This window comes from Carya illinoinensis, chromosome 5 (assembly GCF_018687715.1).
Source record: "Carya illinoinensis cultivar Pawnee chromosome 5, C.illinoinensisPawnee_v1, whole genome shotgun sequence".
NCBI classification, from domain to species: Eukaryota; Viridiplantae; Streptophyta; class Magnoliopsida; order Fagales; family Juglandaceae; genus Carya; species Carya illinoinensis.
The window spans coordinates 23,879,575-23,887,223 of NC_056756.1; the positions used below are offsets into that span (position 1 = coordinate 23,879,575).

A 7,649-nucleotide genomic window follows, 5' to 3' on the forward strand; every position below is an offset into this window, starting at 1 on the left:
CAAAGGGGATTCACAAGAAATCTAGGGAGTTTAAATTTGAAACTCATTCTCCTTCAATTTATGATCCACCAATTCATTTTCCGCAAAGATTAGGAAAAAATAAGATTGATAATCAATTCTCTAAATTTCTAAATATATTCAAGCAACTTCATATTAACATTCCTCTCATTGAAGCTTTAGAGCAAATGTTAAATATGCAAAATCTTTTAAGGGTATATTATCAAACAAGCAGAAGTTAGAGGAGCATGAGATGGTAATGTTGACCGAGGGGAGCAGTGCAATTTTACAAAAGAAGCTGCCACCTAAGTTGAAAGATTCGGGGAGTTTCACGATCCCTTGCACTATAGGAAAATCCTATTTTGATAAAGCTCTATGCAACTTAAGGGCAAGTATTAATCTTACGCCCTTCTCAATATTCAGGAAGCTCGGGTTGGAGAAGCAAAGCCGACCACCGTCTCTCGACAATTGGTGGACAGATCTATCAAATACAGGAGAGGACTTATTGATGACGTACTGGTGAAAGTTGATAAGTTAATCTCCCGACCGACTTCATTGTGCTCAATATGGAGGAGGATGAGGAAATCCCTTTGATATTGGGCTAACCTTTCCTTACGACGGGGAGAGCCTTATACCTTATACCCGAAGGTATCTTGCCTAGAAGTTAACTCAATAAAACATCCCCGTGTGAGGTCCAGTATTAAAACGTAAGAAACATATATCGTCATAAAAAGAAACCAAACTACCCAGGGACTACTAAACATCGGCCCCTCCCTCCTCAGCAATACTCAGCTCCTCAGTAGATTCGTCTATACCTGGACGTTTAAAACATAAACACAAAGTGAGTCTAATACTCAGTAAGCAGTACACCATGCTGTTAACTTAATAAGCATATAGTATTTTCTTTTGAAAATATGCATCCATAAACCAATACTAATTCTGACAATACTTCCATGCATATGCTTTCTTTATAACATCATGCATACACTTACTTCTTACTATCATGCATATACTCACTTTATACTTTCATGCAAAATCTTTATTTCTTATTTTCATACATACTTATATATCATATCTTCATGCATACACTTAATTTAATCTTTCACTTTCTTCTGGCCAACACACTATTACGCCCCGTGTGTTGGGGTTAGCGGTCCTATTGGACCTGGATTCCACCCGTGGCCACAGGTTGGGAACCCCTTTCTGTCAGGGAGCAGCACTGGGTGCACTACTAGTACTACTTACCCGGCATTGCAATCTGCCCATTTCTTTGATATCATTTCCTTTCATGTGGCCATTACATATTTTCATACATTAATTCATTCCTTTTTTTTCTTTGAAATCAACATTTTCAGTATCTTCCTTAGTCTGATGAATATGCATTTATTTTAGAAAATAGCATTTTATGTCATGCTTACATATAAATAAAATATTAGTTATTTCAAGAAGCATGTATGAAAATTTTATGACTTAGAATCTACATGCATGCATTACCATATACATATAAAATCAATTATAATCGATAGGATACTTAACAGGGGCTACCAAGAAAGGGTTGTACATAATATAAATTCATTTATTCTTTAATTAGAGGAACGTTTGGAAAGAGATAGAGATATATTCTTCCACAAGAGAACTTGGCGTGGGCGCATGGTCATAGCTACTTACCTCGATCCGCTGCAATCCCTTTAACTTCAGAAAATCCTAATCCAATAAATAACAAGTGTGTTAAAACTCATCCAACATCCTTTAGATCCCCTTTTAACGATGGCTAAAAAATTATAAATCTAATGTCGTTTTCTACCCTTAATGTTACTTCAAATAATTACCCTCTCGACAAATCCTTACAAGAGTAACATAAGAAGATAATTAGTTTAGTTAACATAACATCAAAATAGCTCCATATATGCATTTAATCACTTAAAACAGAACATAATTTTATATATATATACAAAACAGAACATTAAAACAGCCTCTCATATATATTTATACTTAAAACAGAACATAAATATGTATATATGCAAAACAGAACATTGAAACAGCCTTTCAAATCTATTTACATGGAAAGCAACCTCTCAAACAACCTTATATATTTATATCTAAAATACCACCTCAAAACAACTTTGTATACACTTGGTTGGCAAAACAAAACACATGCACATATATACATACCAAACCACAACATAAAGAGATGAAAATAAAATAAAAATTGACACAATACAACACATCATTTGGTTGATCCTAACAACACCTCAAAACCATGTACATATATATATTTATAAGATGGTTGATGTATAAAAAAAAAAATCCATATATATCACTTACACTAAGAAATGAGTTAGGAACTCTTACCCCGAATTTCTTCACTTCTTGAAAGATGAAAACACTTGGAAATTTCAACTATAAGAAACCTCAAAGTGGTAAAGAAATAGATAAAGTGCACGGTTTGGAAAGATTTAACTTTCTTTATTTCTTTTGGGAGCTCACATGGTTTAGGTGATAGAAAGAAGGATTGGTTCTTCTCTTGAACTAGAAGAAAGTGAAGGAAGAAGGAGATGTACGATGGCTTGAAAAAGTGGAAACTCCTTAGGAAATGAAAAGGGGTCAAAGCTTATCTTTTGAGGTGCATGTTGGATGTCCTAGATTAAGCCTAAGAAGATAAAGCTTATACCTAATTCAATCCAAGGATGTAAGTTCAAAGGGGCTAATTCATAATTAATTCAAAGTGAAGGACTTAAAAGAAAGTATATTAAGGATATAAAAATATACTCACATCTCAGTTTAATAATTCACATAAAATAAAAACACTCACATCTTAAAATAAAATAAACTGAATTAATAAACTAATAAAATCTTTACATGAAAATATTTAACTTAAAGATTAAAATAAAACGACGCAAAGACTCACGTAGTAAGACTAGGGTATTATAGTTGGTCTAAGCCGAATGATGGAGAACCCAAGTCCTTCATGTATTCGGCTAACTACTTTCCTTTTTCACTCTACCTTGAGCTATAAATTTGAACACAAGAAAAAGGCAAAGCTTCTTGACTCCAAACCTCAGAGGCCGAATGGCCTATTTCTCTTGAAACTCTAGTGGTAGCCTTAGAAATCACACACACTCAAGAATCATAGATTAGGGATGTAAAGCCCCGAATCCAGAGGTCTGGAGAGTTAGCTCCTATAACTTAATATCAACTCCAAAATCACAACTATAAAATCCAAAAAACTCCATAAAATATTAATTAATTTGCTCAACCCAAAAATCAATATTCCTTCATAGGGATAACAAAGAAATTCTCGATAAAATCTGTGACACCCCCAAATCCCCATGCACGAACACGGGGAAATCGAGATGTCTGGATGATGACATCACGGGTCATCACCCTAACGATGTGTGCCAAGTGTGTATAAGCAACAAATGTGCACGAAGAAACACGCAGCGGATAGCAACGTCATATAACTAAGTACCAGAATTTTTCTTGTTTAAATACAAAGTTGTTCAAACATACATATTAAAATATTACATAACACAAATATTGTTTTAAAAACCAACTACAAAGCATAGACTTTAACTCAGCACTCCGGCGGAGCCGCATCCTCAGGCTCAACCTCCTCCTCTTCCTCGAACTCTGCACCAAAATCTACGGTACAAAAAATGGTGCTGCAGGTAAGTAAAATCCAAACACCACTGATAAAAACATATTAACTCAAACAACATGCATGAAAGAATGCAATGCACATGTCCCATAAAACCATAATTTTTCACGCACGCCAAAAATCTCATTTGGCACAAAAACATAACCTTTCCAAATATCACGCCAAAAGTCACATTTGGCCCATATCCACCTCAAACCATTAACCAATTAATCCATATGCACCATGACCTCCCCTAGGGGTCATCTGCACACCCTGGCTCATGTGCCACACAGCAGGTAACGACCCCGCGTGTGACACCTAAATGAGCGATGCCCAGTTCCATGCCCCGCGCGTTCGTACCCAAGCATCCTCTAGCCCTCGCCAAAGTAGGGCCACGGAGTCGATGCGTAGAGCGATGCCCAGTTCTGCGCCCGGCGCGTTCGTAGCCAAGCATCCTCTAGCCCTCGCTCCCGTCGTCGCCCAGCGACAACTCAGGGGACGTCACTTAGTATATTACGCTCCCAAGTGACCAGAGAAGCTCCACCGAGATAATAACCCATCCCGGCTTGGGCTCGTGAGACATACGCACCCGAAAATCCATTTACAAAATAAAACAGGATTTTCTCAATTTAAATAAAATGCATGTGCATGCACCATGTAAATGCAATCTCAATGCTCAAAACAACCGATCAACCATAAATCAACAAATCAAGCAACTTCATCCTCAATCCATCCGACCCCCGAACTCCTCGGACTCAGTCTGGAATCAGCCAACCAGCAGATAAATAAAAATTGTAAGAGCATAATATATTTAAATCTAAAAGTAGAGTTTGGAAAATACTTACCGTGCTATATGGTATTTTTTGAAAGCTTGCGGCGTTGCAAACGGCGGAAGAAAAGCAATGTAACAGTGTAATTTACACTGTTGCCATGGGTAATAAATTACCCACTTTCGAACAGGAACAAACCAAGGCACGAAATTGATTCGGAAAGGTCTTGAGATATTTATGAAGCTAAGGGAAACGAGTTTTGCCGTAGGTGGCGGTGGAAACGGCGGTGGAAGAGCTTAAAGGGGCTGAACAGAGTTGAGCTCGTGGGAGCTACTCCAGCAAGGGATTGAGGCCGAAAATGGGTGGTTTAGGTCGGCAAGAGGTAGGGGAAGAAGCTGTGAAGAGATGGTGGCCGGAGGTGGTGCGACGGCACCGAAATCGGTGAAAAATCATGTGGCTTGGAGGAGCCCGTGGTGGCTAACGGTGGCTTGGATGGAGGTGAAACTTGGTGGGGATGTTCACCAGTGAGAGGGGAAGAAAACTGGATGGGTAGTGTAGGCCACGCCACTCGCGAGCGACGGTTCTGGGCTGTGAAAGCAACTGGCGACAGGGGAGAAAAACAGGGCAGGTGCCGTGACTTCCAACCGTGCGTGGCGGCTAACGGCTGGTCCAATGGCTCTGAAAATTGGTAGGGATGATCTCTGGTGGGTGGGGAAGAGAATGGTCAGGGTGGTGCACTACACGGCGGCCGGATGGCGGAGAACCAGGCGGTCAAAGGGGCGGCGACGGTAAGGAGAAAGAGAAGAGGCAGCTCGCAGGAGAGAGAAAACGGGCAGGAAAGAAGAAGAAAAGGAAAGAAAAAAAAGAAAAGAAGAAAAAGAAAAGGAAAAAGGGAAAAAGAAAAAGAGAAAAGAAAAGAAATGAGATCCAATCCTCACTCCGGAAACCAAAAACAGATTCGCCGAAAACGATTTTAAAAACCGTAAAACGACTAAATAAATTAAACACAATATCAAATAAATAAAAACCAATTTAAATACATTAATTTAAAATAAATAAACCAATAAATTAATTAAATTAAAAACAACCCTTTAGTAGAAATACACGTAAAAGCGGGTCATTACATCCTCCCCCCCTTAAAAGTAAATTTTGTCCTCGAAATTTGCAAGATCAAACACCAACTTGGAACAAGCCACATAATTCCACATAAAACCACCTGTGACCAAGATTAAGAACGTACTGTCATTACTCAAACAATAGGGGTACTGCTCCCTCATGTCAGCTACTCTCTCCCAAGAGAAATCTTGAGCTAACGGATCTCCCCATGCCACCTTAACCAAAGGTATCGTTTTGGACCTCAACTGTTACTCTTTCCAATCCATGATCTGTGACGGAACAACCTCATAAGTAAGGTCCGGTTGCAACTGAATACTCTATGGGTCGACAAAGCGCGGCTTTTGTTGTCCAAAGCTCTTCTTCAAGGATGATACATGGAAGACATCATGAATATCCCCAAAATATTCTGGCAAAGCAACTCTATAGGCGACGGACCCTACCTTCTCCAAAATCTGAAAAGGGCCAACATACCTCGGATCCAGTTTCCTCTTTTTACCAAAACGCTTAACTCCTTTCATGGAAGAGACTTTGAGATAAACCCAATCACCTTCTTTAAAAGATAACTCTCTCCTCCTGGTATCAACGTAGCTTTTCTGACGACTCTGAGCTGCCGTCATTTTATCCTTGATGATCCGAACTTGGCTTTGCATCTCTTGAATTATTTCGGGTCCAATTATCTTACTCTTCCCGACTTCATCCCAACACAAAGGTGATCTGCACTTCCTCCCATAAAGAGCTTCATAAGGAGCCATCTGAATGGTCGCATGAAAGCTGTTATTATACGCAAACTCTATGAGCGGCAAGTGGTTTTCCCAGCTCCCTTGAAATTCTATGACACATGCTCACAACATGTCTTCAAGGGTTTGAATGGTGTGCTCTGATTGGCTGTCTGTCTGCAGGTGATATGTAGTACTGAACTTCAAGTTAGTATCCAATGTTGCCTGCAAACTCTTCCAGAACTGAGACGTGAACCTTGGGTCTCGATCTGACACTATACTCTTCGGTATGCCGTGCAACCGTACTATCTCCGTGACGTACAAGCGGGTCAACTTATCCAAGGAATCAGTGTTATTAACAGGCAAGAAATGAGCACTCTTCGTTAACCGATCAACAATCACCCAAATAAAATTTTTCCCACTAGGCGTCCTCGGCAAGCCCACTACAAAGTCCATCGTGATGTCATCCCACTTCCACTCAGGAATAGGGAGGGGTTGAAGCATACCAGCAGGTCTTTGATGCTCGACCTTGACTTGACGGCATGTGTGGCATTTCTCAACATACAAGGCAATATCCCTCTTCATTCCATCCTACCAGTAATTTTTCTTCAAGTCCCGGTACATCTTCATACTGCCGGGATGAATTGAATAAGGGGCCGCATGAGCTTCTGCCATGATCCGCTCCTTGAATTCTGAATCTTTGGAGACCACTCTACGATCTTAGAACCGAAGAATTCCATCTTTATCCATACTATAGTGCAACGGCTCTCGAGATTTTCTGACTCTTTTTCTGATATCCAATAGTTTCAGATCCTTCCTCTAAAATGTCTTCAATTCTTCAAAATCAGTTACCCGAATATCAAGAACTGAAGATAAAATCTCTTCTTGCTGTGAACTCTCAATAAGGAGCCTTCTCATCCCACAAAGCAAAGAATCCAATTATGGCGGCTCGGCTTCATCTTCCAAGTGCGATTTTCGGCTCAAAGCATCAGCAACTATATTTTCCTTCCCCGGATGATACTTGATCTCGCATTGGTAGTCATTGATTAACTCCAGCCATCACCTCTGCCTCATGTTCAGATTCTTCTGGGAAAACAAGTGCTTCAAGCTCTTGTGATCAGTGTATACTTTGCAAGCTTCCCCATACAAAAAGTGTCGCCAAATCTTGAGAGCAAAAACAATCGCAGCCAATTCTAAATCGTGCGTCGGATAATTCTTCTCATGATCCTTTAGTTGACGGGATGCATAGGCAACAACCTATCCTTCCTGCATAAGGATACAACCCAATCCAAATTTAGACGCATCGCTAAAGACTACGAATGGCTTATGCGGTTCTGGGAGCGCTAACACTGGTGCAATCGTCAACCTGTTCTTCAATTCTTGGAAGCTTCTCTCACACTTGTCTGACCAAAC

At 39.9% G+C, this 7,649-nt stretch overlaps 1 long non-coding RNA gene across 1 annotated transcript; it reads right to left on the bottom strand.

The window, feature by feature from the left end:
* Positions 1-659: 659 nt before the first annotated feature.
* On the bottom strand, positions 660-2,572 carry LOC122308739. The gene is made up of 3 exons (XR_006242215.1): positions 2,350-2,572; positions 1,666-1,701; positions 660-806 (listed from the first exon to the last, which is right to left on the bottom strand). It is a non-coding gene; the product is annotated as an uncharacterized LOC122308739 (long non-coding RNA).
* Between the last annotated feature and the right edge of the window lie 5,077 nt (positions 2,573-7,649).